Here is a 27,316-nt window from a genome sequence, read left to right as displayed (position 1 = left end):
TACTATAGCAAATTAAGATTTTATTAATATTGTGTTCTGTAATAAACAGGCAGTCATAAATTCTGTAGTAATACAAATAGCAGCTAGAAAAGTTTCATTAGATTTTAGTTCAACAGACATCTTTTACTACAACTTTGTAAGTTACTTAATATAACAAGTTTTAAAAGTTCACTCTACTAATTTGGTACTAAACTGGAGATTCTGAGTCTTCTAGAAGCAGAATATTGGAAAAAATGCTTGCATTTTCATCTTCCTTGCTTATACTGATGAAAGAGGGCCTATTATTTGCAGTGAATATGAACTTTTTTATTACTTGACTGTTTCAATGATAATTTCTCATCTGACCTATCATATGTACATACACTGGACTAAACAATGATCTTGAAGGTTATTAATACCAAGGAACCTGTGTATTAAAGTGTGTTGCTTTCATGAAGATTGTGATAGTAATAATGACTAATAAATACTAATATTCAAAGGGACATACATATTAAGGCCTTGTCCTACAATGCAGTTAGTCTGACGAAAAATACTGGACTGCAAGTGATGTGCTGAAATATTATAAACCTACCCCACCTTCATGTAAAACGAGTTAAAAACGAATATCTTCTAAAGAAGAGCAGGAAACTGAGGAATCTGGAGCCTCCTGTAAGGATGGTTGAGCAGTCCATAGGCATAGACAAAGCTTGGTTACACTGCCCTGCTAGTAAAGTGTCCTGTATTTGAAAGCCCTTGGGCAGAAGGGAGAGGAGCAGTCCAGACATACCTTTCAGCCTTGGTGAGACTTTCCAGGCAACTCTGTTTGGGGAGGGACCTACCGAAGAGGAGCAAAAACCCAGGAAACCTACTATCCTGCAGGAAAGCAAAGTTGGTGAGTGCTACAGCAGGAAGCAAAGAGCTACCCAGAGGTAACGGGCCTGAAAAGGCATTTGGTGGGAGGGATCTTTACAGCTCTGTTTTCATTTGTAACTTTTAAATATTTTCTTCTGCTTCCATGTGTGTACCAAGGGTGCTCTTAGACTTTTTCCCTTCTCATTGGAACATTGCCTCCTGTCTGTCAGAGTTCATCTTTTTCGTGCTTTTTCTTGCTTCAATTTGGAATGTTTCTTTCCTGCGTTAGGAACATTTTGTCAGTCATAGGGTATCCATCACAGAGGATCTGTGTGGCTATTCTTCCTGGTTGCCGTGAAAGTGCAGAGTACAGTTTTCTATGTTTAAGGAACTTCTACATTGACTTTCTCTCCCTCCCCATTTTAACAATATGTGATTATATTCAGAATAACTGGAATACAAAAAGAATCAACTGGCTTATAACTATGAAGTGATTGAATAAACATCTCCCGATATGAAGTACAGAGATACAATAGTAACTGAGTATACTAACATACCATTTTAAGCAAGGTTTTGAAAGATGGTCCTGGAGATCCAATTCTTTGATCTTTATTTAAGGAAGTGATTTTTATAATTGCAGTGAAGTTATTTATTTGAATATCAGTGTTTAAGGTACAGGGCTCCAAATGTATATTGTTATTGCTGTTGCAACATCATAATAGCATGTTAATGTTGCTATCCTTGTTTTGATAAGCATTTGTGTCTGTCAGTACGTATACATCCCTTTATTCCTCAGCGTTTTTTCTCTTTATGGCCAGGGCTAGGCTGATGTGGCAGATGAACATGCAGGTCGGTTGCTGCAAAACTCAGTGATCCCAGGCTTGGCAGTAAACAAGTTACAGCTGGGCTCAAATGTAAAATTCACATGAACTGGTTGGAAGCATGCCAACATATCTCAGCTTTGGAAGAAGGATCTGTTTTTGTACCATCTCCAGGAAGATTTTGGGAGATATTCACTGAACTCATTGCTCAGTCATTCTTATTCTCTTCTAGGGGTGCATTCATATACGAATATTATGTACATATACACCTACGTTAGCCCTCTGTGGTGAGGATTGCACTCAGCACTGCAAACACAGCACTGCAAGTCTGTAGAGGGGGGCTGCAGATGGCCATTAATAGGGATCAGAACTGGAGGGAATGGGAATGATTGATCACTGGGGTGTGTGCAACTCACTGACCTTAAAACGTTTGAACTGGGGTCTGATCTTTACCTCCCTGCAGTCCTAAGGGAAGCAAAAGTTTGTTTTTCATGGAGCAGGCTTGGGTGGGCAGATTTAACAAATCGAGATTTATTTTACTATGAGTAATTTTGAGCCTTGTCCTATTTAAAATGAAGTTAAGAGCAAAACTCCTCTGACATCTTTAACTCTAGGACTGCATATTATGGTGAGAATGATAAGAAGTAAATCTGTTTCATTCTCTACCTTCCCACGTTGAAAATATGATGCATGTCTATGTAATTAAGTTCAGGAAACAGGAAGGAGAAAACCATCAGTGTGAAAAATAAATAAATTGCTACATGAATCACCTAGCAAGGGTCTGCAAAAAGCAGAAAGCTGAATGCTTAGAGCAGACCTTCACAATAAGCTACCTCTAAGTGACACATTCAGAATTTAACTTTGTGTCCCAGCAAAGGAGGGTTGAATTGTGCTATTTTTGTATGCTACATCTGGAATTTAGTTAATGCAATTTACCTCAAATTCTGTTATATTACTCCAACAAATAGGAGGAGTTGCTATACAATCTAGCTGTGAAAGATGCTTTAGTACCCTACGTCCTACTTTCTTATTATGGATGATTCTTTAATCTAATTTTTAAAAGCTTTGCAGTGTGTATTTCTAGGCCCTGAATTTATGTAGTAAGGGAATATTTACATCACCTGCACTTACACTTCTCTTGTTCAGTGCAGAGGTAGAGTGTCTCTAGAGAGAGATTCAGAGCACATAAAATAAGAATCACCTATAAGGATATCAACTAATTTTTTTTCATGCTTGTAATTTTTGTGTAAAAATCACTGAAAATGTAATGCTTCAGAGATTGTTAGTAGTGGATTATCATTAATAGTGATCAGAATTAACTACTAAATGTTTCTTTCATAAATACATATACTCAAAGTCATACAGTGCAATTTCTGGTTGTTTCAGTCATCCTAGTGAGACTCTTCAGTTTTTCATTGTACCTGGGTTTAGCCCATAGTACAGGTATGTGAACATAAGTGTACTATTTTTTAATCCTTTTATCCCTGTAGCTGATAATTCAGAGTTGATTGAAAATATTTTTTTGTTTTGTTACATAAAAATGTTGTAATGAAAAAAAGAAGTAAACATGCTTTTTCTTTGTAATTTATCCATGATGTTTTAAAATGGAAATAGTTCAACAAATTCTATTTATAGTATTAAAGAAAAACATGTTTTTTCTGACAGAAATGGCCTTATAGCTCATGGAATTGTAGATCTCTTCTTTTGTTGTAATGGGTCCAATTCTTTTTTTGTTTAGACACTCGGAAGTATGTGTGTGTTTATTTCATGTGCACATACACAGAAGATATCTGAGCTGCACCTTCATTTGGGATGCAGTTTAACATTAAGCTTAAAATGGTGTCCTTTCTTGCAAAACTGAATATAAAACAAAATGTGTTCTGCATCTAAAGATCATGCTATTTTTTGAAGTAAGCCACTAAACAGAAATTTGTGCATCTATGAGTAGGTCTTCCAATTTATTCTGAAATACTAGACCTCCTCTAGCTGATATAACATTTTGAATATCAGCACGGAGACACATACTGAGCATATTTGGCTTCACAATTGCTAGAGCAGGCACAGTGCTGTCCCAGCGCTTACCCCCAAAGCTAGCTGTGTTGGGGCATCTCAGCTGAGCTGGCCAAACTGAAGCCTGCTCATGAAGTAAGCAAGTGGAGGCCATTGTATTTCATGTGGCTGGATAAGAAAAACATTTCCTGACAAAACACTCCCTTTTTATTTCTAATTACCTATGAAATATGCAATTGTGAAGAGCAGCTATTTTTTCCCAGGGCAACAAGTCATTGTTAAATCTGGGGAAGGAAATGTCTCATTCCTTCCAACTAGTCTTTCGTTTTGAAAGTGCATTTATTGTAAAAAGCATCAGGTAGCCAAAACAATTAAATGAATAAAAATCACATTAAGCTTCCTTAACGGAAAAAATCAAATGATGTGGTTTAGGTGCAGATTCAGAACTTGTGGGGAGCTGGGATTGTGTGTTCTCCACTCAAAACCATCACCACCTGCCAGTTTTCAGTAAGCGGTGAGGAAACAGGCCCATAATTACATTTCTATGCTACTTCTAGTGCAGGTAATACCCCTTTGCAAATTGCCAGCACCTAGGCTCTGCGTGCCCTTACCATGCAGGCCTGCTTTGAACGCAGGGCAGTATCTTCCCTCCCTTGAGCTGCCAGGGACCAAACCTGCTGATCTGAAAATAACAAGCCTAGAAATACCCACAACAAACACATTTTCCATTGGCAGCATTAACAAAGCCAGTGTTTATAGATAGCAGCTATCTCCAAAGAGCAACTCAGCAACCATCAGTGGACAGAAATTTCTATCAAGCGCTAATTTTGTGGAGCCATATCAAACAAATGAAACTACTAAAAATATTTTCATATTGCAGTGCTTGAGCTTCTTCAGGAATTCAGATTATCTGAATCAAATGAGATAAGCGTAGCTGAAGTGAAACCTGGGGGACTCGAGCCTGCTACATAAATCCTACCACACAGCAGGAAAAACACTAGGTAAGCTATAAATTAAGCTTTGTATGCTTTTTTTTTTTTTAATACAGAAAGACACTAAACAAACAAACAAAAAAGTTAGAAGGCGAGTAAGATTTCAGCTATATTGGTATTAATCGAGAAGTATTAGCAGACAATGATGTAGTATCAAGAGCTTTACACTGCCTGTATCAATAGGTTTAATTGCAATCAATCCACATAACAACGCACTGAGCTTGCTCCCTTCAGGTGTGCTGGAAGGCAGCCCGTCTTGAAGGCCCAGGTCCAGATGTGACCTGCGCGGTGGGGTCTGACACCGGGCAGCTGTGCAGGGGGCAGAACACTGCAGAGTGCTGCATAGGAGTGCCACAGTGCCATGCTGTTGTTTTCAACACACATTTGCTGGAGATAAAAGTGCAGTTTGTGACCTTTTCTTCTTTGAAGTCCCCAGACACATGGTTAATTAATATCGGGAAGCCTCATGTAGCCAAATCCTTTCAATACTGATCTTAAAATGTATTCCTCAACATCTCTTGATGTGGGTTGTCTCTGCTACATTATAGGGCCATTAAAATAGCTATGTGAAAATCATTAGGAATGTGATTTATTGAAAGGATCTTTTCCATATTTGTCAGGTCTGTTCTGTCTAACAGATCTTGCATGTATGTTTCTTAAAGTGTGGCTCACCCAGAAGGCTTTCCTTTGGCGTATTCCCTCCTTGAGACCTTTAAGATTGTGAAAGACAGTCCACAACGTGGGTGGGATTTATGGCTTGTTAGTGATTCTGATGGCAAAGGCCAAGCCAGCATTTGTATCCCAACAGACAGGCAGTCTCTGGAGTTCTTCTTTACCACTCTTTCATGTTCAGGACAGTCAGCAGGGTGAACAAAGCTTTTGATGGTTGTCGGCACAAGATAGCATGGAGCATGAAGGAAAACAATGCAAAATTATTGCATGATTGTCAAGATGTCAGTTCAATCCCAATAAGCAATGGAAGAAACACTTATAGAAATAAATATATTTCACCACTGAAAGCATCAACTGATGAGTCTTTGTTCTGGTAGGTGGCTCAGTCAGATGTATCAGTCTCTGTCTCCTCTGGAGGTCCTATGTGGCATAAAGCTGATTGGCTTCACCAAGGAGCCTCACCGGTGAGACTTATTAAGGAATTATTTTTATGAGTGTATATCCTACCCTTTTCTACTAAATAAGCTTTTTACAATTGCACATCGTTCTGCTTTTCCTGATGTTAAGTGTTCTTTGTGTAATCTCCTAAAGCATGCATTTTTTTAATATCAGTTACTATCTCTTTTTTTGTTTGTAAATCTGCCAAAAGCAGTTTTTCCATTTGTGCTTTTTTCTTTCACTGAAAACTTTTGATACCCTTCAGGCAGATATTTTTCTCTTATTTATTGATCCCACAGAAATCAGATACAAAACTGATTTTTAGAGGCAGAAAAAATGAGCTTTTAATTGCTGCAAATTCATTGTTACTTTTTTATTATATAGTTATCTCTCTTAGGAGCCATTTGCAAATGTTCAATTGATTTTTCTTGCTGAGGGAATTAAACAGTATTATTTTATCAACACCTCCCTCTAGTGGTGACTACAGGGCTGAGACAGGACTGAAGTTTTCATGGGTAGATGCTGACAGGTCACAGAATTCTGCATATGGTGACATCCTTTCTATATGTAAATACAATACTGTGGTTACTAACGAAGCACAACATTTGTTATAGAATTTACTGTATTCATTTGAATACTTTTGTAGATTCTAAATTGAGGAAATTAAGGAGAAGCCAGTTAGATGAAAATTAAATGGTCAACTTTTAGTACAAGTAGTATTATTCCTGACAAAGCTGCTGATAGGGTTTGGATTCAAAAATTTAAATTGCAAACGAAAATTAACTAATTTCATGTTAAAATAATGAAATCAGCAGAGGCATGATTGCCTCACATCTAGTATTGGATTGGAAGGCTCTGCAGCTTCTCCAGGAGCTGAAATCTTGCTGGGGGATGACGGGGATGGGGATGCGGGGGAGAGAGGGCCAACCTACTGATGCTGCAAAGAAATGGGGAGGTGGGGGAAAACCATGGACAAGTATCTGAGATGGCGTGAAAAAAAAGAGCATTCGCAATCCTGATGGGCACAGCAATTGCTTTGCTTGCATGGTGATGAGTGGCAAACACGGGGTTAGAAGTCTGCTTTGAGGATTTACTTGACATATATTTGGGTCAAGTAGACTAAATAAAGTCTACTGCGCATAGTTAGGAAGTTCTTTTGTCTGTCAGGTAGTCTTAAAACAACTTGAAATACACTGTAATGCAGATAAAGCCTGCTTGGAAACCTATCTGCCTCCTCTCATGGTCGCTTTCATCAATGATTCCTCTAGTACTAACTTTCTAGTTCCCCTTAGTTCTCTGCATTGCCTGAGAACGTGAGGTTTCATTATTGAGCCCATAGCTGAAATGGGATTATCTACAGAGAGAGCTAGCTCTCCCTTAGACTCCACTTCTCTGGCATACCAAATGGGAGCATTTGGCAAATAAGATGGTTTTTGTTAGAACAAAGAGGCTGATGTTCAATGAGTGTGTTGCCTCTGCAGAGGCTTCAGAAGGGGTCTGTTAGCTGGGAATGGACGAGCACTGTGCCCGTGAGCCAGCTTGGTGTTATATAGGCCACCTCCCAAGGGGTGCATGGTGTGCACAGGGTGTCCAACCAGCAGTAACTGAAGAGGTCCTGCTTGATGTAGAAAATACAGGAGCCCCATAACATTTATGTGATTTCACTCTCTGTGTTTGCCAAGGCTGATTTTACAGCCTTTCTAATATGCTCTGACAAAAAGCAGCATTGTAATGCCTCACACAGTGAAATGAAAATTGCTTTTCATGACCAGGACACAGTCCGGTTGACTAAAGCTGGCTGCTGAAACCGCAGCTGGCAGTCTGTGCTTGGCACAGCTGGCGCTGCTCTCCCCACCACCCTGCCTCCTTCCTGCTGCCCCGCTTTTCTCCTGGAAATTTTCTTCCCAGATGTAGGGGAAGAAAAGGCCTGCCAGCTCTGCCGCTTGTCCCTCCCCTGCCTGCAGAGTTATTGGAACTCATCTGCCAGCAAAGCTCTGCCTTTGGCTTTGCCTTTATGACTCAGAAAATAAATAACGTCTTCCTTGCCAGTGCGGAGGAAGTGCTGTCACTGGAAACCTGTGAATGTGCCAATGGGAAAGACTGGGAGGCTGTGGAGTAATGGGCCACCAGGTAGCCTTGCAACACAACTTGCTGTCCATGAGGAGTTTTTCACATCTGCGTTGGAAGTGTTGCTTCCACACCCTCTTTTTCTTTAAATACAACTATGAAGGGCAAAGAGATCAGTCTGGCAGAGTTAGAAATATTGTAATTGTATACTTACTAATATTAAAACAAGATATTGTCATTCATGTGTGTAGTCTGCATGACTATTGCTCTGCTGCCAAATCAGCTTTGAAGTGGGTATAGTGGGAAGAAAAGAGCAGTAATGCCAGGACTTTGGTTCTTCTCTTCATCTGTGTAGGGATCTAGTAACAATGTAGTTTTCCTGCGCCCTTTAAGAGTGAAAATCTGGTGGTCAGCATGGTTTTTAGATTGCTTGCACACTATGATCCCACTTTAGACTACAAACAACTTCCCAAACCTACCCTCTGGCTATGGAAAAGCATCTGGACTTTCTAAACTTGGCCTTGTAATGACTTGTTTGGCTCCTGTGAAACCTCACTAGGGAGGAGGCAGGGGCCACGGACTATTGAGAAGATGTGTTGTGGGATTTGAGATTTTGACCATTTTTTAAAGAAATCAACATACACCTACAATTCTCTGAAAAAAAAAAAAAAATCCCAAGCTGAAGGTTTCTGTTGTTGCTCTTGAGTGACCCATCATCCTAGGAGCCAAATCTAAAAGTATGTGGAGCTAGCTGAGAGTTTTTGATCACTGTTGTCATGGTAGGTTCTGCTTCATTATGTGAGCTCATTTGTGTTGTGCCATTGTGTTTTGTACATGTGATGTAATGATTTCCTATATTGAGTTGTCATGCTTGCCAGACTTCGTAGCGTGTGCTGGAAGTTCTTCTTGTTTCTCAGTCCACACTATTGTCTTGGATATATGCTATTGCAAGAATCATTATAGAGGTTAAGAAGAGAGTAACTGGAGAATATTCTGTTTAGACATGGCACATATTCTCCAGGTTTGTATTAAAAACACTTGTGAGCAACCATGTAAAAACTGAACATATCCTGCCTCAGAGTGTCACTAGAACGTGAATGAAAAGAGCTGTGAATGCCAGGGTACTCATTTCAGAAATACTCTGCCATAGTAAATTCACTTAAAATGAAACAATGCAAATATTATTTGTTAAGAGAGCATTCTGGGTAACTCTGGAGAATATGGCACAATTGTATAATTCTGATAGATTTTTATTTTCAAACAGTCTCTGATTAATTTTTGTTCTGACTTCCTTGATAAAAGACAACATTTTTTCTTCAGGAACTAGTGGGTGAGAAAGGTCTGAGAGGGTTATATGATGAATAGGTTGAGTTTGCATTTCTGTTCTGTGTGTTTTCAAAGGTCTGACACATGGAAAAAACAAGCAAGCTGAATTGAAGCACACATCACTTTATTCTGACTAAAATTATCTCTAACTTCAGTTATAGAAGCATTTTTCATCCCCCCTGCCCTGCCAAAAGCCTCTGTGCTGTCTTGCTAGCTCGCTGCAGCCACAGCTGCATTTTGTCCATGTGTGTGAATCTGAAAACTCCACAGGTAATATAGGAAATGGTCTAGGAAGGTAAGGATACGTGAATCGCATTGAGGTCTTTACAGCGATCTGTTACATTATTGTTGTAGATTTCTATGGAAGGTTAACACATCTGTATCTAATATTGAAAGTTATTATTCAATCTGTTAGGGAGATCAAGGAGAAATTGGGGTTTATGGGAGTTCAGGGATTCTAAGCTATAAAGGTACTAAAACTTTATACTGAAATGTATAACATTCACTACAAAGCAGTAAGGTATACTAAAAATTGATGACATCCTTCCAGCAATACACTAAGTATTTTAATGTGTAGCTTAGATATCATTAAATCCATACACAAAGAATAACTCCCAGTTAGAGCAAATAACATCCAGGTTCATCCAGACATATCCTCCTTTTTCAACACCCCATTCCATCTAGTCAGAATTAAAAGAAATTCTGATACCTGCAACCCAGGCAAAGCTCTTGCAAAGTCGCTATCTCTCAGCTGTTGTGAGCTCAGATCACTTTGCATTGTGAGTATATCGGATATGAACAGCATCAGATTTGGATTGCAGGTACAGATCATGTGCAGATCAGTCTGTCTACACTCAGCAGGTTTATGTTGCCTAGAAGCACTGAACTTACCCGTGCATGCAGTATACATATATATATACACACACATACACTATTATATATGCAAGTGTATGTCTGTCAGGAAAATCCTAGGCAGAAATAAAGCAACTCAAAACCCTGTATAGTATCAATTAACCTAATTCTGATTGATGATTTAAGGTGACTGTTTATGATAGCAGAAGCAAAATAAATTATAATGATTACTGAGGTAGTGCAGAATGTAGATGTAGCTACAGTGCAGTGCAGAGATGTCTAAAGTTCACTGATGTTAATTCTGAAATTAAGAGTGATAGGTGAGTTGGCTGCGTGCAAGGTCATTGAGTTTGTGGTCAAAAGCATCTATTAGCGTGGAGGCAGCACCATGAGACTCAGATTTCCTGCTGTGGGCTTGAGTTCTTAAGTCTATACAGTGCAACACTGTGCCAAATGGATTTACCAGCTTGGATCTGTGCTTGCTAATGAATTTCTGGTCCAAAATACCTTGTGCAGTATCTGCATTACAAGAGGCTGTGATACTCCTGGTGTTTGGGGGCTGTTAAACACTAGAGGTTGAGCTCTTCTCCTCTCACAGAGGCATTGCTCCTAGCAATGTCAGCATGCAGTACATGCCAATTCCTGATGAGTCAGTTTTCTACTTATATTCTAGTTTTACATGTTGAGTACCTAATTGGAACTTTAATTACTGTAGTTTTCTTTCTAGTGTAATGAAGGTTTGTGTGGGGCTGGTGGTTTCCCAGGTTAAGAAGTACTTAGGGTAGTAGTCATTAAAACACATATTAGCATTACTTTTCTTGGTCCATTATTCGAGCTATTAGTTATCTTTTCTGTTAAGAAAAAAAGCTCAAAAAGTGTGTCGTAGTCCTTCCTTGAGTTGAAGTCTTTTAAATGACACTGGGAAGATAGTCAGAATTTGTCACTGAAATTTAAGTAGTTGGTGGCAGAAAGTCCAGATGGGTGTTCACAATGCTTCTTTTTCATCTCAAAGTACATTCATGCATCTTCCTTCCAAATACTTATATATATCACAAATTCTATAGAGGTAGGAACTGCTCACTGTTCAAAACTTGCTTTTAGTAGTTGGTTATGCAACAAGACATAGACAACTATAATAAAGTCATCTTTACTTCATTTAGAGTCAGTAGAGAGTGATTCCCCTTGTCCTAAGGTAAACATAAAAATAGTTCCAAAGAATCACACTTTAGAATTGACTCTTTCTATTTATCAGGTGAAAAAGAGAGAGACTGGGTAACTAGCCAAAACCTAGTTACCTATGTAATCAAAGTTTAAAGCTAGATGAGGTGACAATAAGCTGAATTTTTAGATGAAATATGAAGATGCACAATCAACTACTTCTTAAAAGAAGAAGGAGGCCTCTTATAACTGGTTCTATTGGTGGGTTCTGAAAATGTCTGTAATTGTATGTCATAAAAACTTCAGAGATTTTGCAAGATGAAAACAAATAGCTAGATCCTGATCAGAGCATGCTTCAAAACTGGTATGTGTGTAGAAAGGAGCAGTTCAGGAAACTAGTGCATGAAGTAACTATTTCATCTGCAGTTATTAGGTATATGACTAGGCTGCAGATAGACAAAGATGTTTGGGATCAAAACTTGAGCTGTAGGCACTTAAATTGTCCTTAAATCTATCTTTAGTCATTTAAGTGCCCTGCAAAAATATAAATAGAATAGGATTAAACAGCTACACTAAAATAATTTGATTGTTTTCTATGACAACAGTAATGGTACTGTACACAGTGTATAATGCCAGCACTTAATCTTCATGTAAAAGAGTCCTAGTTCAATATTTACTTAGGTTTTACTTAGGGTTATCAGACTTCAAGAAAGAAAAGGTTCATCGTGCCCAAAGGAGTCACATGAATGTACCTTATGTGTCCATTCAAATAAACTGCACACTTTGCATTGATTTTTCCATATATATTTAGTGTGATTTTGTCCATCGAAAGGTAATATGAGAAGATCCTGGACTGTCCGGGAGAGAAAGGGATCCTGCTATAGAGCTAAGTATGGAAAAAGAGTTGTGAAGTAAAACGTGTTTTTTGAAAATAAGCTGTTTTGAAAGAAACACTTCTGAAAATAAAGCATTTTGAAAAGAATTAGCTGTTTGTTTTGATTCTATTAAGCCAATCAAGGATCTCTGGAAGTTAGACAAGGCATTTTGGTCTTAAAGGTGAAGATTGCCAAGCAAAATTTACTCTGTCAAAGGATTATTTTCTTACTCTAGCTAAAGCTTAATCTTTGTTCCCCTTGTCAGGAGAAAAGGGTGGTCAGGAAGAAGTTGGACCAGAGGGCCCTAGAGGAAGATCAGTGAGTAGCCTTCTGTTTAAGTGTGCACAATCTCCTAGGAGATTTCTTTTAGGGTCTTACAAAAGCGTGATTAAACAAAACAGCTTAGCACAGACTGCGCCACCTTGTTTGCATAGCTAGCTATAGGGCACCCAAATTTTTAATACCTTTGTGCAAGTCAGGCACAAAATCCGCTTCCTTTGAGAGGAAGTGGAACTAAAACAGGTAGAGAGAAGGGCAATGAGTACACGTGCACCTCACCGGAGGATGCTGTTGGGAAGCTGGTGGGAGCTGCTCCTTGCATTGTGGCAGCAGGAGCCAGTGCTGCTACTGAGCAGATGAGCCAGGCAGGCTGGGATTTGTGGCCACATGTGAGTGAACGATGTCCTGGTGCTGTTGGATTTGAGGGAAGGAGAGTGAAGCAAAGAGGAAGGTCTCCCACTCTGTGTCTGAAGGGAGAGGGTGGGTGATGGGTTTAGGGGTGTGTTGGGGGGTCCTGCACAAATGATGTTTTATCAGGGACAGAAACCAGGCTCATGGCAGCAGCATGGAGCCACATCCCCTGGCATGGTTTTCCCTTAGTTGCCACCATCATTATAGACCTCAAAGCAGGGAATGGATTTGAAAATGGGGCTCTGGCAAGCACAGCTGCAGAAATTAGAACATCCTATGGATTATTTGGGTCTCTTTCATTTCACACTACTGTGGTCATGCAAAGAAAAAAACTGACTGCTGCTCCATTTGTCCTTTCCAGAGGGCAACAGAACTGCATCAGTCTCTGTGGCTGAGGCTGGCAGTAGATTTCCTGCCTGTCATAAGCAGAAGGCCTAAAGGAGGAAGACTTTGTAAGCCTACTGGCAGTACCCTTTCTTTTGTACGGCTGAACATGATTTATGAAATAACTGTAACAGAAATCAATGTGCACCCGCATAGCTGTGGGTGACTAGGAAAGAAGTTAGCCCTCTGGGACGTGCACACCTGTTTTCACACTAAGGAAGCTTGGAAATACCTTCTTTAAATGATTAAGTGAAGCTTTACCCAGTCTTTGAGGCTTTTCTTTCAGCGCCAACTTTTCCTTATTTGATTATGATTTAAGTAGTTCTCTTAAACGAAGCTTATTTTGATGCTTGTGAAGGAGCAGGAAAGGAGGCTGGAGATTTCTCTGTCATTAATATAAATTGGAAAGTGGTTCAGACTGTATCTAACATTTATCTTTGAGTTTACAAATTCAATGACAGAAGGACAAATAGTCCTTCCCTACAGAGCTCTATGATTCATACTGATCAAAAATCCCAGAGTAACTGCATCTTTACTTCAATCCAGTGTTTCAAGATCATAAACAGGATCACAAACAAGCCATGCATCCTATTCATTAGCAAACAAGTTCTGGTGACTTCTACCCTAGTCTTTAAAATCTGAAGTTTCCCGCTGTACATTGCACTGGGCCTTGTTGCTCATGGCAGAGGGCTGCAGATCTGCAAATGCTCTGAATAGATTCAGCTCCTGTGACAGTAATTGCTTGAGGAAGAACTACGGCTAATTCTCACTTGTTACCTGTTGCTCATTTTTCTTAAACAGATAGTCACATTTGTTTAAGGTTTCTAAACATGAGAAAAGTGACAGACACAACTTGGAGATGTTTTATCATGATCTATCTTGGATTTACCTTTTCTGAAATAAAATCTCTTTTATTTTCACAGAAGGCATGCATTGGTGTATGTTTTTTTTCTTTTAATCTAGACTTGATGTGGATCTTAGAGATTTTTGAGGATAAGGATTGTAACTGCTAGACTGTATAACATATACCATGAACTAGAGATTAGAGGGGTACAATAAGATTTTGAAAACTGTATCTTTTTATATGTGCCAGCAGGTACAGAATAGCTAGTCAGCCTAATTCTGTGCTCTGTTTGGCCAGAGGTGTTTGTGGACCTTGCTGATAGCATAGTCTACTCAGGGGAGGTGGCCACTGGACTCTGAAAGTGCTCTCAGGGACAGCTCTTCTTCGAGCTGAGTGTGCTCTAGGGGAAAAGTGGAGAGAAGAATGGGGAGAAGCAAATGCTCATTGTGGTTTGTATGCTGGTTGTTGGCATTGTAAGGTATATCACAAAATCCTTGTAAATGAGAACATGCTGGGGGAGTCATACCTAAAGGTGCTGAAGTATAACTTTCTGGTTTTCTTCCTTTGGTGTGAATGGTCATAGAGGTGAGACAGAGATTGGCAAATACATTGTTTTCTGACCAGGGGACAACTGGTTCAAAAGGAACTGCAGGAATTCCTGGAAGTCCAGGCCTTACTGGTCTCCCTGGAGTTGTCATAAGTTTAAATTTTTACTAATTACATACAGTTTTACAATCAACACAAATGGATGTGAGACATGGGGTTTAGCTTAATACAGATGATCACTGAGTTGTTAAGACATATCACTGTCATTTTCTTTTCCTGCTGTTTACATGGTTATGTAGAACTACCAGGACCTCATGGATATAATGTACTGAGAGATACACTTTCTCTGGAGGCTTTGTTTTAAAAAGAGGATTAGATATTTTTTAGATTTTTATTGCTGTACTGCAAAGGGCAACTAGGATTAAAGTGAAGACGAAATGTGTTTCAGAGATAATCAGATATGGAAAACAAATTAACGGCTAGTTGGAAGCATGTCCAGATTCTAACCATAAATGTGTGTGGCTGTAGCAAAAAACAAAACAAAAAAAAGCAAAACATAAAATATGCAAGACAGTGTTGAAGATATTTTTGTTAATTTGAAAGACGTCATGGTGTTATTGAAAGAATATGGCTGGAACCTCAGAGAACCTCTTTCAGCGCTGTGATTATATTGCACTATTGATGAACAACCCACACCAAAATATTGTGCAAGTGTTGGAAGAAATTCTGCTCCCTGAAGCATGGAAAAGCTGGCTGTGCTCACTGCCACTTTTTGTTTATGGAGTGTGGCAAAGAGCAGGTCAGTGTTGCTGGCAGGTAAACAGAAGCAATTGGTCTGAGGTCCCACTGCCAGTTTGTCACCCCCAAATCCTTTAGGGTGTGATATGCTTCTGTGGAGCTGAGATGTTACTCATACACCAGGGCTGTGAATTTTCCTGGCTCTTTTATGGACCAGTTGAGGAAAAACCTTCTTACTTCTCCCATTGCTGGACAGATATATGTAGAAATCACACCGGTCTTGGCTGTTTACCTTATGATAACAGGAAGAGAAATAGACTAAAATAGAGGTTCAGAGACCTTCGATATTCTGCACATTTAAAATTTCTATGATTTTTTTCTGCAGAAATTCTGGTAAATGCATGATTAACATGCTGTCTACATGCAACACTTCTGACATTGTTAGTATACACACGTATGCAGCGAGCTTCTGGCATTTTTGGCAGTGCACTAAGGCAAGGGTGGAAGACTAAGCTGAAAGCTGGTGTGGAAAAGAGTTGTGGAGAGGTTTATTTTACTTGAATTGGTGACTCTAGCGTGCCTGTAGAAATGAGACTGATGATAAATGAAACTGCTTCTTTTGGGGCAATAAGGAGTTTACCCAGTGCCTCTGCCCAGCTAGGATCATTGAACGGATAAGCCTGCCCTCTTACAAATGACTGTTGCACCCATGTGCATCTACGGGCATCCGTAGCAGTGTCTCTATGGATCTTTAAAATAAATAGTAGCTTTTTAATACCAGCCCTAAATAGTAATAGCTATATTTTCTTGTTAACTTACTCATTTAGGGTGTTATTCTGCTGCTTGAGGTTGACTGATACCTTTCAATTTTGAATAACCTAATCCTAAGCATTTAATAGTCTGTTTAACTGAATTTTTAGTCTACTTATATCTGTGCTCTGCATTTGTCCTTTGAAAACATCCATTGAAATAGTGCTGTAACCTAGCAATTATGGAATAGAACTGAAAATTCTCGGTCTCTGCCACTGAACCACTAATTAAGAATAAATTTGGGTAAGTAAGTCGCAATATATCCTGTGACTTGTTTTTCCCATGTGTATAATGGGAATAAATCTATTGGCCTTCCTGTTAAAGTGTTATGACATTTTCAAATTAAATTTGCCAAATAAGAGCTAGATATTTTGTTTATTGAGACGTTAGGAAAATGTACTGTGTCAGAACTTGTAGTGAATAAATGCCATCAGGATAGTTGTTATAATAAATATCGGGGCAGAGAAGCACACTCACCATTTGAAGTGGAAAAAGTTGAATTAATTAAGATTGTCATTACATCAAAAATAATTAACTGGGAATCTATGGAGACTTCTAAAATGTTTTATATGTGAGAATTTTTCTTCTAGGTTTAGGGATATGGTCTTCCAGGCATAAATGGTAAAAAAAGGTGAAAAGATATAGTTCATTACCCATGCTTCTAAAGAAATTCAACTCACAAAATATTGTTCTGACTCTTCGTATATTGATAATTTTTACTAACTTTTCACACTCTTGCTGTTGTCCAATTTTTTTTTTCTGGCAACACCATAGGTTTTCATATTTATTATTTTTGTCATCTTGTATGACCAAGAGTTCTGAATAAAATATCAGTGATCCTCCCCCTCCATCATCATGGTGGATAATTTGTAGGTTGCTTGGATCTAAGAAGATGCTAACAAACTGCAAAATATTAACTATGCATACTTGAAGCCGGTGGGAAGTAACTGCTTTGTGAAATTAAATGCAGTATCAATATTTTACGGTGAAGGGAGAAAAAGGTGTTAAAGGACCAGAAGGAATTGTAAGTGAAAAATACTTTTGATCCATTTGATCTTTTCTCCCTACTTCTGTTGCATCTGAACTCCTTGTGAAAACAATTAAATAAAGCCAGGAAGAGCTAAGTAACTGTTCAGAGGGTATTACAGCAAACCATAATTCACAAAGTGCTACTAAAAGTCAGATATTTATTTAAGAAAGGAGACAAGGGACTGCCCAGGCTTGAAGGTGCTAAGGGTAAAACAGGTCCAGCAGGACAGACTGGAGCCCAAGGCCAGCCCAGGGAGAAAGGTGTCCCCAGAGCCCAGCTGGCACTGCTGGATCCTCTGGACCTCCTGTGAGGCTTGCTGTTCTTTTTGAGCTAAAATATCATACAAGTTACCAAGTATTTAGGAGAAGGAGAAGATGCATGAAACTGTGCTGACACAGCAGGAAGTCAAAATAAGACACAGATCAGAAGGATCAGATTTTGAAAAAAAGGGCAGAAAATGATTCCACAGGTCAATGAAAATGCATTAGGGAAGACTTCTGGCTCACTGAATTTAACTTTACAAGGAAATTAATCCAAACTGATAACATGGTAGATATTTTCTTGTAAAAATTCTTATTTCTGTAAAAGCCATGTTTAAAAATAATCATGTTTGAATATTTGGACTATAAATGTCATTCTAGCCTTAGCTGGATAGTAGAAGTGGGCAACACAGCCAAACATTGTTAACCAGATAATTACAGGAAACTTAGGAGGAGTTTCAGTGGGATTTGCTATTAATGGAGCTGTTTCTTCATACTTTATTTTCCTAATAATTCTAGTGTTCCTTGACTACAGGGACTGCCTTTCCCAGCAATTTGTGCAAGAGAAGCGTGCAAAAGAATGTTCTTAGAGCAAATGTCAACATTTGCAAAGAGTGTGACCAGAAAACATTTCTATGGAATTGTGCCTTTGGGCTCTTGAGGACCTAGGCTTATTCCTGGATACCTTGGACAGGAGAGAAGCATAGTGGGAGAGAAAAATAGGCCCATTTTGCAAATCTAAATGTAGCTGAAGCACTGAGTGACATGGAACATGAAATGTAAGGAACGGAAAAGACTTTCTTTGTGGTAATATTGTAGTTGATTTTGTTCTCACTGAACTCAAGCCAAAGTGAGTTTTCCATTGACTTCAGTAGGAACCAGGGGGAACTTGTTTTCCTGCAGGGAAAACAAGTACAGAATAGCCATGGAAGAAGTTAGAATACTAAAAAACAACATAAAATGCCCCAACCAAGAACCTGAGATCATTATTATGTTATCTTGAGGTTAAAGAAACATGTAGTGAAGTTATGGTGTAAGATTAGATAAATCCATTTTAATGCAATTACAAATCCAACAATAATTTAATAAACTACTTCTAAAAAAAAATCCCAAGTGATATGAAACAGTTTTAAAACTTTAATAGTATCATTATTTCAACAGCTCTGAAAGCAAACTGTGACTCATAACCAGGGTATTCACCTCCCACTGATCTAAAGGTCTTGCCTTTTGAGGGACCATAATTTTATTAGGTATAGTTGACTAGTATTTTCTAGTACCTACAGCAAAGAATGCTACAAAAGAGTAACTTCCAAAGTAATTCTTTTATTGGAATTGTTATGTTCATTACTGTGCTGCAGCCAAAGCCTTATTGCATGATATAAAAGAACGGGGAGGGTTTAAACAGTTTTCAGCACCTACGGTGACTGCCTACGATGTCATGAACTCTAAACAAAGAAGGATTTATTTTCAAATCTGAAGTTAAATACCATGGCTATGATGAGGTATTTTTAGTGACGCTTTCCAAAGATAGACAAAACACTCTTCTGAGAGTAGCATGAAGTGGTAAGAGATTGTGTGCCAGGTTTGGAAAAAAGGCAAAAGTAACCTTGTTTCACTTAGAAAATTTTAGGTTACCACCTAATAGAGACATAACATGTTAATAACCTAGCTGCATTAAAAATAATTTTCTAATACTTAAAGTACTTGTATATAACTCTCCCTCCCTCCTTGCTCTGGCTCCTGCTAATGCACATTTCAGCATGTCTAGACTACAGTGCTAAACTGAAAACACACAGTGTCATCTCAGTTTTCTTTCTACCTCTGCTCCAAAGTACACATCTGGGTTTTTGTTATTGTTTATTGGTTTTATTGGTTTTACTTTTTTAAACAAACTTTGAATGGCTTTATTCTATGCTATTTCTTTGCTCTAAACAGTCTTTGCCTTCCTCATCCCTTTGATTTTCTTTAGCTATTTTTAGTGTTCCCTCTTCACCTTCTGCCTCAGTGTGCTCTCTTCTTCCCTCCTCCTTTGGGAGAAGTCTCTCTACCTCTCTACCCCTTCCTAGCTTCGCTTTTCAAATTTAACTTGTGAGTAAAATAATTGTTCCCCTCTCAGCTTTCCTACCATCTTCATGTCATCTTTGCTCAGAAATAAAATTGTTAAAAATAGCGTTAACACAGGATCGTGCAGGAAGGTGACAAACTGCTGCTGCTTGGTCTGCATGAGTGCAGTTCTGCCCGCAATGCATGAGTAAACTGTGCTGTCCCAGACTCTCTGTCTACCATCTATGCTGGTGTGTGACTTGTTCTTGTCCACAGGAAAGTGAGCTGTGGTCAGAGCCATGTCAGCTCTCTCTCAACTGTTACCGCTTAAACACCATCCCTAGTACAGCAGGCATTTGTAGATGCTTTGGCCCTTACTTGCACATAATCATTATCTAGAACAAATAGTCTTGGCTCTCACAAGTATAACTAACCACACTAGGAATTTTCTCTATTAAGTTCTACTGGTTTCTGAGGGTATTTTTCATAGGTTTTTTTTGATTTTTACTATGCATATGGTAAAGAAAAGTACATTTTCAAAGATTCTAATTCATAATCAAAGATAAACAAGAGGCTGTATGTCTATTCAAAATCAGATCACTGCTTTGTTTTTTCTAGATTGAATATTTGGACTTGCTTTTCCTTCCACTGTTGTTCATTGTTACACTGGCTGTATTTTATTCGATATTACAGATTGGAATTAAACAACAAGAAAGAATTAAGAGAAACTTTAAAATAATGTATTTTGGTAACATCGACAATTTTACAGGACAAGCCTGGGTTGAAAGGAATTGATGGGTAACATGGACTGGAAGGATTTTATTGTGATTCTTGTGATCCTGGAAAACAGGGACTGAAAAGTACAATAGTTTTGACAGGCTTTTTATATACTCTTTTTACTTGGAGAATCTCAAGTGTGAAGCTGATGAACAGTGGGCAGTTTTCCACTTGAATGTAAACATTTAAAGTTACTGTATTGGTTAAATTTCAAGTGAATGGTGAAAATGGAGATAAAGGTGCCAGAGGCTATGGACTAGTTGCCTTGAAGGCAACCAAGGCCAAGAGGTACATTTTGTTCTCAGAATTTTTCCTGTAAAAATACATTTAAAACAGAGTTTATATGACTCCTTTTATAAGTACAGTTCTGTTAAAAGTAGAGCAGCCTAAGATTGTGATCCAGTATACTTCTCATGTGTGTGCTATGTCATCAGCACAACTGAATATGATTGCTCTTTGCAAAATTATTTGGAATAAATAATCTGTCCACTGCAGATCCCAGAAATCCTAAGATACATCTAAGAATCTTAAGAGAATATACTACTTTAGTTCATCTGTTTTTTTAGGACACCTTCTCTACAATATGTATAGGAAATCCCTCTTATTCTCTGCTCTTTCCAGGAATCATGGCTTCTTCCACAGCAGAAAGCATCTATAGCAAGTGTCCCCTTCTCCTGCTTCCTGGGTAGGGAAAAGATGCTGCAGAAGACAACGACTTTTTAACTTCTTCGCCCCTTCCCAGGTTCATTTTTTTCCTACAGTGAAGATGGGAGTGGGAAAGAACAGAGTTGCCTTCCCAATTCTTAAAAAAGGAGAAATGAGGGTTACCTTGCCTGGCAGTTTATTTTCTGTCATACTTTTCTGTGAGTGCTGAAGGGCAAAGTGGGAGAGCTCAAACAGCTTCCAGCAGCATCCCTGACTAGCTTTTCTTCCCCGGGAACAGAGCAGTGGGACAGGCAACCTGCCGGATGTGGGTATCCTTGGCACTCATCGGAGGGCTTTTTCCAGACTGACCCCAGCTAAAGCTTTATGACTTGTGAAGAAATTGTAAAAATTGGCAACACTGTTGCTGTCTGCCTGATTTACTTCAACAGGGTAAAGTCTCTACAGGGTTTCCTTCTTTGAAAAGAATTGAAATAAAAGTCATAGGGCTTTTCTAACAAAAAGTACTTCAGTGCCTAAACATTATCAATTGACTGCACAGAGGTGTCCCACTCCTCCAAGCATCTGTTCTTCTCCATGACCTTCACTGTAAACTCTACTTAGAGGTAGCCACTAATTTTACATAGGTAGTCTAAATATAAATTTCAGCATGTAACTACTGATGTTTTAAATGGGAGCTGAATCCCTGGATACAAACTGGGCACCTTTGATAAATACAGACTTCAGTGCTTGAGCCTAAAGCTTAATAGTGAACCATAAGTGAACTTTGCTGGATCACCAACCAGCCAAGGGTGGTGCAGCTGATTGGTAGCTCCATCGTTTCCATTCTTAATCAAAATATATCAATAAATGACATAATATATTTCTTCTTTACCAGTTTCATAAGACGAACGTGGGAGATCTGGACTAGCTCTTGACGGACTGCCAGGCCAACCTGGTCCACCAGGATACCAAACAGTCTGGTTTGAGAGGATAGCCAGGGTTTAAAGGTCTTCCAGGTATATGTAAAGTGGAACGTGCTCCAAATTTTTTAAATGATGGTGATCGGCAAACTGAACAAAGAATTCTGACAGAAACAGCATGAAGTCCTTCCTTCTTGGAAGAAAACCCATCTAAATGAACAAAATGCCAGTTTTGTTTATTCATAGTGTGATCTCTCTTAAAAATTTTGATTTTGCAGAGTACTTATAAATTCCGCTTTCATCCCTTAACTTTGTGAGTTATTAGTGCAGAATGATTACAGTTGCTCATAAACATAGTTGCAGCTGTTCATAAAATGCTTCTAAAACATCATGTCAAAATAGAAAATAAGTAAGTCATAAATATGTATTAATATAGAGAAATGCTAGCATTTAGATTTAACACCCTCTTTCTTTTTGGAATTCACTCAGGAAATTTTCTAAATAATAAAAGTTGAAAAATGTAATAAATGGTAAAAAATTACAATTCATTACATATATTACCAACATATACTTCTACATTTGGTAAAGATACATGATCTTTGATGTATCTTACACTTCAAATTAATGAGAAAAGTTTCTCTGATAAGTGGGATCACACCAATCAGGAAGAATTTGTGCCATTGTACAAATGTATACCTAGGCATCATTTGGAATAATATGTACAATTCACTCATGTTCAAGAAAGAGGAACTCAAACTGCAAAGAGGCTCAAAGAAGGCTACTGTGATGATTAAGGCAATGAACAGTCTTGTACAGGAAGAAATTCCACGTGTTTAGCAAAATGATACCTAAGATGATCTGTATTAAAAAAAAAAACAAAAACAAAAACAGGATACATAGACAGCAAAAGACATTGACGTTTAAGGGCAATAAAAATATAGTGACAAATGGGTTATTCTAATAAACCAGCTTCAGAAAAAAATGAGAGTGGAAAATAAAAGGTTATTTCTAATAGTCTGAAAAAAGGTGATTCTGAAAAAGGCCTTCTAGAGGGAATCAAGGAAGCAAAACAACTTAAATGCTTTTGAGATGTTTTTTTGACCAGATACAGATTATATATGGCCCCTTGCTGCCATGTATTTATAGGACCACAGTGTTGTTCTTACATCAGTTTATCCTACGTTACATCATGGTCCCTCTGGAGATAGATAACCTAGGCCACTCATTCCATGTCTCTAAAAGCAAGGCGATTATAGACAAGTATCTTGTGCCACAAATGGTTGTTTAAGCTTGTGTATGAGTGTCATGAGAAAACAGCATGTGTAGATGTGTGTGTGTTTAAGCATATGTATATAACATATAATTCAACTGTATCCATGGAGCTCTAGCTGAGATGAAAAATACTTAGCAGCCTAACCAACACTTTCTTTTTGCTTGTATGTTTTCTTAAAGTCTCCTATGTTGGTGTTCTCAGCATTTCTTAAAATCTATTGATGTTTTATGCAAAGAATTACTAAGAGCTTTCTATGATGTTCTATTACCAAACCCACAACCCACTGTTGCATTTTTAAGCTATATTCAGCTTACAGTTAAACCATTATATCTTTCCCAGATCCACCTCAAATGTGGTCCCATTTTGCTCATGCTTTTTTTGGCCAAAGTGTTCCATCTTTTCTCCATCCTCTTTTTCAGGGAAAGATGCTTTTTTGTTTTGTAACAAAGTCAGCTTCATTGTAAAAAGTAAAAGAAATAGTTGCAGAGATTTCCCCCAAATGGGAGATCTGTTTACATTCCTGACTATCATTTTCTGGATATTTTGGCTCTATGTAAGTTGTTACCAGTTCTTGGCCTCCCTTTCCTTATCTATAAAACTAAATTTATGTAATCCATTCCTACAGATCTTCACAAAAGAAATGGTATAAAAGTGCAGAATGATTGCTTTCCCACAGCACTTCTATAAAGTAATCTTTTTGCTCTCAGTTACAGTTGTAGGGAAAACTTTTAGGTACAGGAAACTATGTACATATATGATATAATATTATATCTCCAGAATAACTAATCTATCTCTGTCCCTGCTTTGTATTCCTCACCTAGAGTTCCTTCTTATTTGAATTATGTATCTTCTTACTTTCTCTCTCCTTTCCTTTTACTTTATTTTTTCTCTTTGCCTTGCCACAGGCTGTATCAGAGCTGCTGTTCCTGTAGGTCTTTGGAAACCTGTGCAACCTCATTACCGTGATTCTGGTGGGGAACGAAACAGTAGACACAACGAGAAGGTCATTCCTTGGTCGTGAGGTGCGCTACGCTTCCTCCACTCTCCCCAACATCTCCTGACAGGTAACAGCAGAACGAGGCGTGGTTCACACTTGTTAATGTAACACTGATGTACGAGATCTGGAGAAATAGGACCAAGAGGTTCAGAGGCCCCAGGAGTGGTTGAGTTTATACAGCTGAGAAAGGCTACTTCATTCACTGTTTTGCCTGTCAGACCTGTAGCTCTAGGAATGATAGTTGGGATACTGCAGTTCCTGGATCTATCTTCCAGCTTGAGTTAAGGTTTTCTTGGATGAACCATAAACTTGAAACTACCAGACATAGGGAAGTGGGTTTTTAATCCCTTGTAGCCACTAGCAGGCCTCCCTCTGTTCAGCCAGACCATCGAGGGACAGGGGAAGGTGGGAATAACAACCATTCCCAAATTTTCTCCTGAGGGGTGACAGTTTTAAGAAATCTTTTAGATTGAAGATGAATTTAGTTTCTATTTTGCACCAAAAATTACCTTCACAAGAATATTTTCCAGGTTGTAAAGTCAAATTTTCCAATTAGGGGAAGAACCCAGTTCAGAGTAGCCTCAGGCCTAATTAAATTTATTATAATACAGCTTTACTTCAGTTAATCACTCAAATCACAGAATAGATGATGCTCCCTTAGAAACAGCTTTTCAATCTTTTGTTGACTTCAGTACGTAGCTCTAGCCATTCTTATTTCATGATATTTGAGCTGCTGCTAGAAAAAAATCATTTTAGCTTCTGGAGGTCTTTTATTGGGCAGCAATTGCTCAAATATCTTCTGTGTCTCACAAAGATGAGTTAGTTTCATTTGACAATACAGTGTATGGCAAAAGGATAGTTTAATCTCTCCTTCACAGATGTGAAACTGAGACATAAAGGGGCCATGGTCAAAAAATGCCACTATTTTATTCTATTAATATCTGCTGAAATTTAAATTTCAGAGTACTTAGCATTATACAATGCATTCTCCCTGTTACACTAATCAGACCTTAAATCTGATATTCAGGACAGGAAGCTCACAGCTGGTGGCTGATCACTGAAATGCTGGTACAAGATACGTGCTCCCAATCACATAAACAAGGAAACGCGTTTTCTAGGGCATCTTTCAAAATACACACTAAGACGAGTTTTCACATAAGCTATCCACTGGGTGGCAGAAGTACATCAGAAAAAAATATCCATACATAAAGAGTATACTAGGGACATATAAATCTAGCCACCATTTAAATTATTTTGTAACAGCACTATATGAATCTTTCACCTAGGCTGTGCACGTTTGAAAAATAACTTATTTCTCTTGAGATAATAAATTGGAAAGGCCTTGTTTACTCTTTCCCCCTTTCTATATGTAAGCAGAAATAAATTTCTGCGTCCCCACGTTCTTATGCCTTGTTTCTTTTTCCCCTCCCAGGCTCCAGGAGAGCATTTTCAGAAAGGGAGAGGGCCTGGACCAGCCTCTAGTGTTGTCTTCCGACACCTTCTGGTGGAGGAAAGCTGCTGCTGAAGCCAAAAAGCTCCACTGTTCCCTCTGCCCAAGCTGCTGTTTTCCCATGCCTTCCTCGAGCAGGAACTTGCTGTTTTGAAAAACGACACTAGGATGTGTCTTGTATCTTCTCCTGCTCCACTCTTGCGAAATCTAAAGAAATTGTCAGTACTGAGGATATTAAGATTTCTTCCCAAATGGGGTGTCCCCAGGTGATCCAGGTCCTTGATTTAATTGTTCTTAGCAGTAGTCATCCCCATGTCTTACCTGGTTTGTAACTAGAGGCAGGTTTGCCAGCTCAGTGGAGGACCTGGAGCAGTTGTAAGATAGTGGGTGAGTAGTGAAGAGACTCAGAGAGCAGCTGATAATCTTAATACTGAGTAAACCCGCAGTGCGGTTAGTTCCCCCCTTCCCCCTGAATTTTTTTGTCCTATTGAAATCAGTGTACCATATTTTTTATTATTATTATTAATAATAATTATTTTGAGGCTGTGAGGTTGTGACTATCTGAAAGAAGTACTAACAGGTAGGAAGAATATTGGTGGAAGGAGTTGGAGCTCAGTACCTGGAAGATTATATCTACATGTCTGTACAGTGGTTAACTTTGAGTGCATTTAATTTACACTCTTGGAATTTAAGGGTAGTTCCCGATCACATATTTCTAGAATTCTTTCTTTAGAGGATAAAGAATGCCAGAACGTAATAATTAAAATGAGGTCATATATATCAGACCCAAGCTATTTGACAGCACACTTTCAAATCTCTGCAATGAATTGGATGAAAGAAACTGTTGGATCTTGTTCTGGCATGGGTCTTAGCTCCTTTCTTTTGACTAACTGCTTATGACAGTATTATTCCACTTCAAACACCACCGCTAGAAATACACAAGTGTAAGTGTTTCTCTGAACTGTACAGTATATATTTTTATATATAAAAAAGCTTATAGCTATAATTTATCTAAGCTTGGAGTTAAAATCTAAAGATATGATACAACTGAATGTGCACAGAGGAAAACACAAAATTCTGTATTCTATATGATTTTTATACACAATATGCTTTATCCACACTTGAAGATGAGTAGAAGTTGGTAAATAAAAGTAATTGCTATGCAAGCAGATAGGATATGTGCAAATATATATATATTTTTCAGTAATGGAACAATAATAACCATGGCACAAATAGTGAAAGAAAATGATGTTTTCTAGTTGCCTATATATTCTTATGCTAGATTTAAAATAAGGTAGTTTTCTGGGCATTTTCACTGGAAACATGCACATTAATCAAGTCTGCATTGGCTGCAAGCACTAAGCTCTGCCAGTCGGTCTGATTTCCAGGTGATGGGACAAGGAGAGACCGCAGCATTGCTCAGCTCTCTTAGAGGAGGGGGTCCTGTTGGGGAGATTTCCAGGGCTCTGTTTTTCTCTTCCTCACCCAAATCAACATCTCTACTGGATCCACAATTTGCATTTTTTTAGCAGGCAAAAGCTGAACAAGATGCTTAGAACCAGGATGACAGCTATAATACTTCAGAAATGCAGTTTAAGACAAATGGGCAAATACTAAAAACTGAGATTGAGGAGAAAGAAATGAAGAAAGACAAAATTTTATAAGAATTCACAGGGACCGTTGATTCTTCAGCTGCAAAGACACTAGAACAGCTCTATTTGTTGACTGTGTCCCCTCGCAGCAAAGGACTGAGACAAAGGAGTTGTTGGTTACCTGCATCTCTCCCACTGTCCTGCCTTTCCACCTGCAGCGGTTTGAGAAAAGGAAAAACCAAGGGCAGCTTGCCTATTTCTGGAGGTTTTTTTGA

At 38.5% G+C, this 27,316-nt stretch overlaps 1 long non-coding RNA gene across 1 annotated transcript; it reads left to right on the top strand.

Annotated features, from left to right (window-relative positions):
- The first annotated feature begins 762 nt into the window (after nt 1-762).
- On the top strand, nt 763-27,316 carry LOC135327830 (uncharacterized). The gene is made up of 4 exons (XR_010388231.1): nt 763-908; nt 4,543-4,663; nt 23,908-24,066; nt 25,432-27,316. It is a non-coding gene; the product is annotated as an uncharacterized LOC135327830 (long non-coding RNA).

Source organism: Dromaius novaehollandiae, chromosome 3, assembly GCF_036370855.1.
Source record: "Dromaius novaehollandiae isolate bDroNov1 chromosome 3, bDroNov1.hap1, whole genome shotgun sequence".
Lineage (NCBI taxonomy): Eukaryota > Metazoa > Chordata > Aves > Casuariiformes > Dromaiidae > Dromaius > Dromaius novaehollandiae.
Note: the sequence above shows the minus strand (reverse complement) of the source record. Positions and strands in the feature narration are given on the sequence as shown.